General features: G+C 50.3%; 1 protein-coding gene across 1 annotated transcript in view; it reads right to left on the bottom strand.

The window, feature by feature from the left end:
• Window positions 1-13,316, bottom strand: part of LRRC75A (leucine rich repeat containing 75A) — a 57,685-nt gene that overhangs the window by 20,528 nt on the left and 23,841 nt on the right. The window lies entirely within an intron of this gene.

The following is a 13,316-nucleotide window of genomic DNA, read 5'->3' as shown; positions in this document are numbered from 1 at the left end:
AGGTCGATATAAAGCTGATTTTTTGCGGTCAGAGGGCAGAGAAACCTCAACCTGCAGAGCCTGAATCCCACAGCACTGCAGTTTGGGAAACCCTGAGTGCCCTTTCCATGAAAAGGACAATCACCAAGCACAAGAATTGCATTTTCTCCCCACCAGAGCCCAATTCCAGCAGCACATGCTCCTGAAATAACACACAGGAAAGGCAGCACAGAAGATGTGGCCCCTCGATCACACAGGGAGTGGGAATGTGCATTTGTTATCTGGTTCCCAGACTCTGGGAGGAAAACTGCATCCATCCCAGGGCTGGGGAGATGGGACAGACCACACACAGAGCTCGGCTTTCCCAGCTGATGCTGCTGACAGGAAAAAGGCTGGGATGTGCCCTTTTCTTGAGCACTGTGCTCCCAACCAGCTGACAAATGCTGAGCTCCTAGAGATCCATCAGCCACACAGCTGGAAATATCCATGAATTTGCTCCCAGTGCCGTGATCTTGCATCTGGGACAGAATCCTGGGTCACACACTGCGAAACTGCTGTGGGCAGCACCTGAATCAGCTCCTGGAAGGAGCAGGAATGCTGCACAGCTCCCTCTTCCCCTTCCATCCATGCTGGCTGGAAAGCTCTGAGGAGAAGTTGTGCCCTGCAGAGCAATTCCAGGATGACTCAGGGAGCATGCAAAGCCCAGCTGCTGCAAGGCTCAGCTCAGGGGAGCAGTTTTTGGGAGCAGGTTTTGGGCAATGCCTTGGCTTCCACAGGATCGTGTCCTCTCCAAGCTGGCAGAGCCCCAGCACAATTCCCGGCCTTCAGACGTGGTGTGGAGCGCAGGAGGGATGCAGGGAGAGCTGGGAGCAGAGGATTTCCCTGAAAAGGGCCTCCTTCCCCATCGTTCCTGCTCTGCTCCAGCCCTCTGGAGAAGGAGAGGGCTGCTGGGAGGAGCCTGGAGATTGACGGGATTTAATCCTTTAACAGATTTCAGCTGGGAATGGGATTCGTGGCACTGTGCAATCCACAGCCAGCCCTGCTCCATCGGGATTTGTTCAGCTGGAAAACAAGGAAAGAGGCACCAGCCAAGCCCTGTCTGTCCCATAAAGGATGGGGTGCCCCCGGCATGTGCTGGGGACCACCAGGATCCTGCTGCTCTGGATGAAGGAATGGGAATTGGTCAAACCCCAGGGAGAAATGGGAGCAGGAAGAGGCTGGGAGTCGGGATCTGTGTCCTGCCACAGCTGCAGGGAGCCCTGATCCCGTAGGTGAGGCATCACCCAGCATGCGCACAACACCTTTAACCCCAAATGAGCTATCCCTGGTGTCTCGGTTTTTGAGACAAAACTTCAGGAGGAAACACTCTGGAATGAGTGTTCCTCCCCTTTTCCTCCGTCAGTGAGACAAACGGGTCATGAGGAGTGAAAGTGGGAAAAAGAAACCAAACTGTTTATTAACACACCAACAAAACAGGGTAGAACAGGATTAAGAAAAACCCCTCAAAATACAACAAATTCCCGGAGAGGGAACAGACACCCGGGCTTGGACCAGCTGGGGCCACCCCGCGGGCTCCCCGGACTGGCGAGGAGGGAAGGGAAGCAGTGAGGCAAGGGGAAAAAAGAAAGGAAAAAAGAACAAGAAAAAAAAAAAAACCCAACAGAACCTTTTCCCAGCTAGCTGGGACACAAAGGAAACCCAGAAAAGCAGCAGGGTGCTCCCGGCGCATTCCCCCCCGATCCCCCCAGAGCCCCTTGGGCTGAACCGTTCAACTCCCGCCCGGGTCCGTGTTAAAGGCACGGCGTCCTTGGGCACTGAGCGGATGGTTAAGGACTAAAGCGGCTTCACAACATCACCCCAGGACACCTGGGTGTTTTCCTCGTTTCTCTGTGTCGGGATAACTGGAAGCGGAGCGATTTCACCACGGAAAAACAAGCTCGGGATAAGCAGGGCCGTGGCTCCACCGGGCATAAATAACCCTGGAGTCACTGCCTGCCCTCCTCGCATCACCACATGGGCAAGATTTGGGTCCCCCAACTCGATTTCTCCCAAAGGAGAGAGCTCAGAGCAGGACACAAAACCTGGTGATAAAGATGTTACAGCAAATTAATTTGTTCACTAAAAAATTCATCTCCCCCGCTTCTCCTCCGGCAGCAGAACCCCTGGGGATGGGCAGAGCCCTGGGGGGCTGCACCGGGGCCAAACCCCGTGGAAAAGAGGCCAACGTTAATGATTAAAGAGCCCGTGTGAAGAATTCCTGCCGCAGCCCAGCAGGGGAGCGACCCAAATTAGAACAATTAACCATTGTCTGGAGGCTGCGAGGAAGCAACAGCATTTTTCTTGGTGTTGTAACACAGTTCCCACTTTTCTGTCACTCACAATCGATCTTTAAAAAAAAAAAAGTGCTGTCCTGCAAGTCTTAACACACGAGAAAATTAAAAATTGAGTTGGTTTTTTCTCCCCCCCTTTTTGTGGTTCTTTTAGAAGACTTTCCAAACTTGCAACATCCCTTTCTGCATGCCGCAGGATTTGCAGCTGTGAGGCACGAGAAGCTCTGTCCAGGCACAAAGCACACTCATCCTGGGAACACCATTCCCTGCACAGAAAAACCCCTCAGCCGAGATTTTTTGCTTTCCATACAGTTCAGCAGACAATGAACCTTAAAACAGGACCTATTTCACACCTGAAAAATAAAGACAATGAGAGATTTCCTTCCAAATCCTCATCCTTGGGGTTTTTTTTTTGTCTCGGATGATCAGCTAGGACAATGGGATAATAGTTTGCATTATTAAGCAAAAAACCTCAAACAGCTGAAAGACAAAAAACCCTCCATGTTCACAATGATAAATGGAATTATTATCCAGTTAAACAAAGGCATAAACCAGTGAGACATGCCCTGGGAAGCCCCAGGAGAGAAAATCCTCAATGGCTTTAATGTGTATCCAATCAGTTATCCCAAATTAGTGGGAGGCAAAGAGAGCAAATCCCCAGGGACTCGTGCTGGGGTAGGGACAGACCTTGGGCTTTGGAAAGGATGACAGCAAAACGGAGAGGAAACGTGAAAATGAACCCATGTGAGAGGGATTCACACCCTGTGAGATCCTTAAAGTGGCAATGGAGACTCCAAACACTCCTGGGATCCCCTGATCTCAGGGAATCAGGGAGTCAAAGCCATGTCAGCCACCCCCAGTGTACGCCACAAACCCAGGACAGAGCTCTGCCCACCCCAGACCTGCAGCTGTGGCCCCAAAACAGCTTTTCCTGCTCCCCCCGGTGTTTAATGGGATCCGAATTTACGACTCTTCCCTTTTGATGTTGCCACGAGAGGCTGAAGTCATCTCTAATGATTTTCTGCTTTGCTTTTTCCCTTCCCTTTCTTCTTCTTCCTCCCTCCCCCCTTTGCTTTCACAGCGTGGGGCTCAGCTCAGCCTATTGTTGCTTGCAGACATCTGTGCTGCAGCCAGTCCCAGATTTGCCTTTGGAAGCCCCAATGGAGTTTTCTCCAGCAAATCCTGGGAGATCAGGGGGTAGGAAAAGATTTCAATCCACCATTCCCCAAAGGTCAAAACATCCCATCAGCCAGGAGGTGAATGCAGGGATTGGTGACTCTTCCTACCTGCAGCCGCAGCCAGGTGTGCGCCCCAAATCCCAAATCCCTCCTCCTGCATGGCTGAGTTCCTTGGGCAAGGCATGAAAAATGCCCCTGGAAGAGCTCTCCAGGGAGGCGTCCTTAAAATATCCCCACGAGGGTGTTGCAATTCCCCTTCCCTCCTTTCAGGCTCCACTGGGAAGAGAGGAGGTGGGGTGATGCCCAAAGGGAAGCAGATGTTGGCACAGTGGAGCAACAGATCCCAAAAATAAATCCCAAATCAAGTGCCAACGTGGCTTTAGGCTGATCAATTTGACCACCCCGTAGCACAGAGCAGAAATCCTTTTGAAAATAAATCCTGTCTGGTTTAATTCAAATTAGAGGAGGAATGGAACCACGTTAATGAAAACCCTTTTAATAAGAATGAGGGGGGTTTTTTGTTGTATTTTGCAATGATCTCTGTGGATCCACAGGGCTTCCACACAGTCAGAGCCCAGCATCAAATCAGGTCCTACATCCCTGAATGCAGGGGGGTTTTCCTATCAAACTACCCCAAATATTAGGAAATGCTAGTGGTTTGTGGGACGTCCTGCTGAGAGAATGTGAAAAGATGCACAGAAACAAAAATAAAAGACAGAAAAGCTGCACAGAAACAATGCAAAGCCAGCAAACAGCTCCAGATGTTTGGATAGGGAATGTTGTTCATAGTGGAAACCTCACTCTTTTCCTTCTGTGTTGCTTGGATAGAGGTTTTACCACCAAAAATTCCTTCTTCAAGAAGGTAGAAGAGGAAAAAGAGGTAAAAGTCTGAAGTAACATAAATAAAAGCTAAAGAAAAAGGGGTTTTTTTTAAGGCTTTTTAAACCAATCTTCTACCAAGGAAAAATCAGAGTTTGATAATACCTTATTAGAAATCCCACAAAATTTCCCATCCAGCAGCAACCTTTTAGCACAGGAAGGAGCATTTGGGAGGTGCTGATCAGAAAACTCACCCCATCAGCTGGCAAACCCCAAAGCCAGCTACAAAACCATCCCGTGGAATTCCAGATTCCAAACCCTGTGCCCACACTGACAGAGATCAGGTCAGTGCCCCCAGACCGAAAATGCTTTTGCCTAAGAATAATTAAAGGTTGTGGCTGTAATTAGCTGCAAACCAGGGTGAGAATACAGACCTTGAGCAGCACTTCTGGCCCTTCACCACCTTTTTGGAGCAGCCTGACACGCTGGCAGCTGAAGGTGGCCTGGAGCAGATGGCAGGGGCTCCATGCCAGGGGAAAATGAACATTTTGTGGAGTCCTGCTTGACAGCAGCATAAAACTCAATGAGGGGGAAAGGCAGCAACTGGTGCAAAATGGGAGTGGGCTCCACTTGTGGGCAGGAGGGGCCTGCAGGGACAACCAGGGAGGACCTGGTTGAGGGGACCTGCCTGGCCCATCTCCAGAAGGTCCCATTAACTCCTTGGTCCTTGGCTTTCATCCAATTAACCCAACACTGAGCATGTTTTAACTTCCTGATTCAAAATAACCCCAAATCCTCTGATTCCAGGCAAATCTACCAAAGCTGGAAACCCCAAATGAGTGGGATTGTCACAGCTCACCCTGGCTGCAGAGATGGGAGTGGGTGGTCACCTCCCCAAGATGGACTGGGCACCAGCCAGGGTCATTTTTTTGCCCTCAGGAAAGGATTTGTTGCTCTTCAACTCTTAAAAATTCCAGCCAGACCGGTCCAGCTCTGACCCCACAAACCCATGGGCATCCCACCAGCGCTGAGTGCTCACTTAGGACAACCACAAAGCACCAAAGACAATTAAACCCTGAATTAGCCCAAATTAGGAGCTGATGGAGCTGCAGCAGTGGCAGAACACTGAAAGGCAAAATCTGTAGAAACAAAGGAATGGAATAAAACCCAATTTTTGCACATTTTTCCCGCTGCAGGCAGCACTCCCCAACCTGCTTTGCTGAAAGGCCAAAGTGCAGAGCCTCAACCTTGGTGTTGACACACCAAAATGAAAAGCAATGTACAATAGGGCTTATCAAGAGAGGCAGAAATAGGAGATGAACGGGATTGCAGCAGCTCAGGAAGTTATTCCAACAGATCCCGGAGTAATATTGCACTTGGACTTCAGAGAAGCAATTAGAGCAGGCAATAAAATCCGAGGTGATGGACAGCCCAGAGGGGAACGTGGAAGATAAAGGGAAATTGAAAAAAAAAAAAAAAAAAAAAAAATCTTCCCTAAGAGCTGTTGAAGGGTACCCAGCTCAGCTTCCACGGAAAAGGAGGAATGGGAACAGTGTGGGGAATGGCAGGGAGGTGTGTGCTGCATTTCCTGGCGCTGTGAGGCCTCAAAATCCTGACTGAGATGTGGGGAGGAGGCCTTGGAGCATCCCCACTCCTGAGAAATTGGAGCCACCTGAGTGCTACAACCAAAGCCATTATGGGAAGGCCACTCAGATGCCACTGGAAAGGTCACTGGAGCAGCATTTTAATGCCAAATCCATCGGTATCCTGCTGATAGAGCTGCCAGAAAACAAAGGGAGCAGCTAAAAATCCAGGAGGGCCCCTCATCGCTCTGGAAACATCTCAGCAAACAACAGGTTAATCATTACAGCCAAGAGAAAAACCCCCGAGGTGCTGCTGCTGGAATCAGAGTGCTCAAAGCCACTCGATGGATGGCACAGGGAGGATGAATTTCAGAGGAAAACTGACATTTCTCCAGGAAAATCCCCCTTGGAAGCGCAGGTGTGAGCCCAGCACCTGCCTCTGCTGCTGAATGCAGGCACCACTCACCCTCCTCTGTCCCCTCTCTGCTCCCAGGGTGAAACCAGATGTGGATTATTGGGTTATTTATGTCCCACATTTGGGACATCATGGAGAGACTTTCCCAGCCTGGATCAGCCGCAGCACATCGGATCCCACGGGAAGCACAGGCCAGTCCAGTCCCTCATCGCTGCTGGAGCATCCCTGGGATATTTTTATCATTCCCTGGGTGTTCTCAGCCCTGGGAGCCTGGGGAGGGGTGGCAGAACCCCCTCACATCCAGTCCCTGTTGTTCCCTGCAAATGTGAATCCCAGGGAAAGGGCACAGCGCTCATCTCCAGCTCGTTAACCACCGTGGGGCCCTCGCAGGCACAGCAGAACTGGGGATTTTCCTGATTTTTTTAAGGAAAAAAGAGCTAAGGAAGCAGCAGTCGAGTGTATCCAAGCTCTCCCAGCAGCAGCTCCGGGATGAGATGAGGCTGGAGGGAGTGGGGTCACTTCCAAGTGCTCCAAGCAGATGGGAAACTAGGGATGCAGACCCCGGAGCAGTGCTGGGGATTTCCTGGAAAGAGGGATGGCAAGGAGAAAAAGGAAAGTGACAGAGAAAGCAGCAGGATTTAGCAAATTACCCAATGACTGCAAAACTCTTTGAAGATGGGAAGGGTGGGATAAAGCTCTTACCCAAATCCCCAAATACCCCAAACTCGAGATAATCACTTGCTGGGCTTTGGCCAGGAATCACAGTCCCTGCCACCGAGGAAGAGCAATCGCTGGAAAACCTCCTGGCACCTTCCCTATTTACAAAAACTCAGCTCTTGGCTTTTATTTATTTCTTATTTTTCTTCAAATCCTTCCTTCCTCTGGAAGGAGCACTCCCCTGGTGATCCCCAGGGAAAGGAGGGCACCCGTGGGGTGAACCAGAGGGGTTCCTCTGGCTTCATCAGCGCCCCACAGGGTCCCGAGCCACCCCAAATCTGGGTGAAAGCACCTCAGACCTGTGGCACAGCCAAACCAAGGGCTGCAGAGCTGTCCCAGCAAGGTGACTGTGCTGGGAGCAGCCAAGGAAAGCTTGGAGCTCAGCAGCAAAGGGACAAACTTTTCCTTGCTCCAAGAAATAACCTGGCAAGGCAGCTGTGATGCTGCAGACAGGGTAAATGCCAGGAACTCTTCCAATTCCAGGATTAGCCCTAAAAATGGGAGTGCTTCCAAGCTCCAGAGGTGGTTGGAGTGCAGCGTTGTGCACAGCCTTTCCCAAATCCAGGCTTTGCTTCTCCCGGCTGGGAAATGCTGACAGTGCTCTTCATTCCTCACTCAGGGCTGCAGGGAGCAGCCAGGAAAGGGCTGCTGGAAGTCCCAGTGGTTTATCCTCGCTGCTTTCAGCTCATCCTGCAGCACCAGGAACCCTCCTGCAAAGCCTGACCCAGCAAAGAAGCTGAAATTTGGGGGGGTTTTGGATTTTTCTTCAAGCCCATGGCATGGGGCAAAGGCAGGATTTGGGGCAGAGCCTCTGGAACATGGCACCAGCTCCATCCCTTCCCCAAATGCTGCAGGAGAGCAGCAGAATCAAAATGTACCCTGAGCACTGCCAGCTTTCAGTGGTCAGGGTTGAAAAACGAGTTGACTGTAGCCCCAAAAGTGCTCAGATTGGGTCATAATATTTATTAAAGCTTCTCTCACCCCCCCTGGGCAGATACTGAGCAGCCTTTGCTGCCTGAACCAGTTCAGATGTGGCCACAATCAATTCCTCACCCACCAGCAGAGGTTTAGCAACAGAGAGGACACCATGAAACCCCTCAAAGTTTCCTTATTAAGCTGCTTATTTCTGCCAATCCACACTGCCAGCAGAACATTTTCCTGCTCGGTGTTCCCACAGCTGTGAGCTGGGCTAGAAATAGATCTCAAAACCCCCCTCCAAGTGCCAGCTCTCCCCTCCAGCCACCCCCCAGGACAGCTCCCCACCACGTAAATAAATCACCCTCCTGCCAGGGGCAGGGACTCAATCCCCTCCCTTCCTCGGAGGGAAATGATGTTCTGATTAAAACCTAAATGAGCTGAACTCAAGCGCCAATTACCAGCAGAAAACATCAATAAAATGTGTTGGTACTGTTTAATGAGGTGGCTGGTTCTTCATCTGTCACTTCCCTTGGGGACACTCGGAGATGGAAAAGTGAAAAGGTCCTGAGGAAAGACTCAAAGTTAAACTGGGGAACTACAGCCTCACCCACAGGTAACTGAAATATCTTTTCCACTTTTTTTAAATCCTCTTTTTAATCATTTCATCATCCAACCCATGTGATGATACCCATCACCTACAACTGCTGTCACCAAGATGCTCTGGGGGAAGAAAGATGGGCAGCTGAGCACATCCCTCGCACCTGACATTTGGGAGGCACTGCAAAAATCCATCTCCAAGCCGATAAAAATCCACCCTGTGGCATTTCCAGGGCTTTGCAGATGGTTGGGAAAGGTCGTCCTGGTATTATGGGAGCTGAGAAAAAAAGGGGCCTGGCAATTCTGCCAGCTGGCAGTGAGATTTTGGGCTTAAGCAACCCAAAATGATGAAAAGTTTGATAAAAGTCACCTTGGCCATGCTGGGCTTGTTAAGGGTTGGACTTGATGAGCTTCAGACTTTTCCAACCGAAAGGATTTTATAATCAGAGTGTGATTAACTGGTCACATTTCCAATTTCATGTGGAAATTGGGATGCTGGGAGCACATTCCTCAGGCTGGGAGGGACAAGGATCCAGGGGCCTCCTTGCATCCCACAGGGCTTGGATCAGGCAGGGCTCAGGTCCCATTTCACACAAAAAAACAGCGAGTTCCCAGTCGTGGAACCATCACAGCCCATCCAGACCTTGCCATTATTCCTTTTTAGATTTAATGCTTAAAACCCCTGCAAAGTGCAATTTGCCCCCATTTCCCAGGCACTCAGCTCAGCTTCAGCTCTCACACAAAAGCTTCAGGGAAGGAACATCACTGTTTTTTGCAGAGCAGAGAGCACAACATCAAATCTGCAAAGAACTCACTGCCCTCTGTGGGGTCTGAGCTTTCCAGCCTTTTTCCCTACTCCAGGACATCTCCACATATTGCAGATGTCCTTAATACCCACAAAGAGGGATTGTCACACTTGGAGCAAGACCAGCAAAACCAGAGCGAGCCATTAATACAGAATTAAGTTGAATCCTCATCGTCCCCTTTGCTTTTATATCATATATTTGGGGGTTCAGAGGGGTTTTGGTCATACATCAGCTCCTTTTATGATGTTTCTTAAAGCAGAAAGCAAATAATACTCAGTGTTCTCGGAGCACTTTGGAATCTGAGAGCTGGGTGGGATTTTCCTTGCACACCTCAGAGGAAAAGGGAGAGGTAAAAAACTCACTGGGGTTGACAAGATCACCCTGTGCTGGAGCGTCCCTCAAACTGTCACCACTTCATACCCATCATTTCAGCTCATATTGATGAAAAACAAATTTGATGTCAGGAATGTGGAATGATAATTTGAATTCCAGCTCAAATAATAACACATGTGGCAGAAGAGCTGTATTATGGGTTTGGTTTGGGGATGAAGGCCCTGAGCTGGTGGTTGTGGTGCCCTGATTATCTTCATCCTGCACAAACTGAGGCTATTAATACAGTTTTAGCCACATGGCACAGCACAGAGGGATAGTAAATAAGAAGAAAAATGCTCATTTTAGCTCCGACAGAAATAACACATTTTCAAAATGCAGGGCATAAAAATCTCAGTATCATTTGCAAGTTAAGTCCTCATCCCACAGGGCTGAAGGAGGGTTAGAAATGGATTATTCAATCCAGGTCACAATACCCACTTTTCCTTTCCATGCTTTCTTGTTTTCATGGGTGACAATTCATGGCATCAAAGCCATCCTGCAAACTTGATCAATTTAGAGCTCAGGCAGGAAAAGACAAAAATTGCTCAAATAACACAGGAAAACAGACCTTCCATCCACCCAGGGCAAAATCCACTTTGCTTCCACTCTCCAGCTGCTTAAAAGAGCTTTTAAAAACTCTCCCTGTCCCCCTGTATCTTGAATTTCAGTGGGGAAGGTGAGGATGATGTTCCCTGTTGCACACAGCTTCCAAGCTGAGCTATTTACCCAAATCCACCCTCCTGTGTTAAAACAGGATCACATCTTCCACCTGATGTCCTGGAGGAGCTGCTGCCCAAGAGGTGCAGGCACCAGGAGGAGAATGGCCAGGCCAAGCTGGATTTTGGGATGGGGCTTTGCTAAGCTGCTGTGCCAGCCTTTCCCTGGCAGGAAAGCCTTCCTTGGCAGAAAGCAGCAGGATGGGGATCAGCAAAGCCAAAATCTCACTCTGGGCAGCCTTCAGGGCTTGGAGGAGCTTCCAGGTACATCCTAGGGGATGCAGTGAAACAGCACAAGGTCACAAGCCCCAAACCAGCCTTGCCCAAGGCTCCCCATTCCCCCAGAGCTTATCCCAAACCCAAGGAGTCCTCGTGCTGGAGGGAAGCCTGACTCACTCCCTATCACAGCCATCAGTCATCCACACACGTGGCTTTGCTCTGTGGAAAAAAGGGAATTGCTTTAATTTTCCAAGAGTTCAAGGCCAGATATCCCTTCTGGCACAGAGAGCTGTGAATTTTTCACGGGGGCCCTTTGCTTCTTACGCAGAGTTTGTGTTTTCAGCTCCTTCCTGCTGGAAACCGGAGAAGCTGCAGGAGATTTGGGGTGTCCTGGCTGCTCCATCCCACACCATGTGGCTCTGCTGGGGTATTTTGTCCCCTTTTCCTGGCCATGGGGACAGGCAGACGTCATCCTGAGGGCTGAGGGCACCAGCAGCACCCACTGATTCCTTACCCTGGCACTGGGTTTTGGGAAGTGGCTTTGGAGCTGAGCTGCTCTCTAAGGAACCTTTTCCATGAGGCTGGCACTGAAGAGAGGCAGGAGGATAAAAGACTGGCCATGGGAGAGAAAACACCTGTTCAGATGTCTTTGATCACCCCCTTTCCTTGCTGGAAAACTTCCTGCACAATCTGAGTTTCCTGAACAGCAAATCTGCCCCTCCCGAGGCCTCAGGAGGCCAAAGGTTGACAAGAGTTGCACTCAAGCACCAAGGTTTGCTTGAACTGCATCACACACATTCATAAGCAGGGATGGGACCAAATCCAACCCCTGACTTCAAATTATCTGGGAAAGAGCTTTTCCTTGGCTCCTTTTGCACCCCAGCACTTGGGACAGGCTGGGATCTCAGCAGGGCCTGGGAGATGCAATCCAGCCATACACCACCAAACAAAACTCACCCCCAATGATTTCCACATCCCAAATTCCTCTTTCACAGCACTCCAGCCTCCTCCAGCACAAGTTACAGTTCTTGCCTTGCTGCTGGTTTGGATTTGCTGGCTGGAATAAGCATCCCCTGAATGCCCCAGCCACACTGGAGAGCCCAGGCCAACTCTTTCCTGGCCATACAGATCAGGCCGTGTTTACCCAGGGCTTGGAAAAACGATTCAATTTTTATTTTAGCTCAGAGGAGAGACCAAGGGGTCACCTTTAAGCTGAGGGTGGTATAAATAGAAGCTGAGTGAAAAAAGCAATGTACAGAGAGTCAGGAAAGCCTCTCCAGGAGAGCAGGGATATATCCTGAGCAGGGATATATTTAAAAGAGAAGGTTAACAGGGACCAGGGTCCAGGTCAGGCCCATCCACCTCTGGATGGATAAGGACAAGCTCCCAGCTGCCTCAGCCTATGTATTTATGTATATTTGTGCCACAGGATGCAGAGCAAAAGCCAACATTTCTGCAGAACTCCTGGCCCTGAGCATTCTCCTGTTCTCACACATCGTGCCAAGGCTCTGTCAAAGTGAAATAGGTCTGGGGGAAGAGAGGGCTGGAAACTGGAAAATACCACTGGTGACTAAAGCATGAAAGTTTCTGGGGACTTAGAGAACATCAGTATCTCAGGAAACCACCACGAAACACTGGGATGAAATTAATTTTCATTCAGCTGCCAAAAAAAATAAGGTTTTAAAGCACAGCCGGTGGCACCCAAACCTGAGCAAGGCAAAGCCACCAATAAGGAGCTGCAGCACAACCCTGCTGCTGCTGCTGGAGTTGTTCTCTGTCACCTGCACAATCCTGCTTCCCTCTCCAAGGCAACACCCATCCATCCATCCATCCATCCATCCATCCATCCATCCATCCATGCCTGGTGTGGTGCTTTGAGCTGTGCAAAGGATGGGGAGAGCACCAAGGACATCCAAAAATCATCTCATGCAGAGTAAGAGCCTCAGTGCTGCACAGGCTGATTTATTTGGGGTTTTGCCACCACAGAATCCCAGAATGGTCAGGCTGGAAGGCCCAAATTTCCTGCTCCAGCAGGGTCATCCCACAGCACATGGCTCAGGATTGTGTCCAGACAGCTCTGGGGTATCTCCAGGGAAAGGAGGCTCCACACCCTCTCTGGTCTCTGTTCCAGCTCTCACCTGCCCAGGGAAGAAATTCTTCCTCAATTTCAGGTGGAGCTTCCTGGGCATCAGTTCCTGCCCATCCCTCTTGTCCCATTGCTGTGTCCCTGCAGACAGGGACAGGCAGGGATGAGGTCCCCTCTCAGCATCTCCTCTCCAGGCTGAACAGCCCCAGCTCCCTCAGCCTTTCATTGTCAGAGATGCTCAAGGCCCTTCATCCTCTGTGTCCCCCCCACTCTGGCCCCACTCCAGGAGCTCTTCTTGTCCTGAGGAGCCCAGAACTGTCACCAGATGTGCCTGCCAGGGCTGAGCAGAGGAATGAGGACTTTGCATCTCTCTGCTTACCCTGGCTCTGCCTCCTCCACAGCCTTTGGTGGCAAAAGAAACCTGCAGGGGGACAAGGGAGAGACAGAGCTTGGCAGTGGAGCAGCTCCACACTCAGGAGTGGCCTCGGGGTGTTTTTATAGGGAATACAGAGCTCTCCTTGGCCATGGCTCACCCTCAGGAGGAGAAACCAGCTTAGTCACAGTGCTCTGGCAAAGGGCAA

This window comes from Corvus kubaryi, unplaced genomic scaffold, assembly GCF_017639235.1.
Source record: "Corvus kubaryi isolate FWS band 111438036 unplaced genomic scaffold, C.kubaryi_AGA036_p1.0 37284, whole genome shotgun sequence".
NCBI classification, from domain to species: domain Eukaryota; kingdom Metazoa; phylum Chordata; class Aves; order Passeriformes; family Corvidae; genus Corvus; species Corvus kubaryi.
Note: the sequence above shows the minus strand (reverse complement) of the source record. Positions and strands in the feature narration are given on the sequence as shown.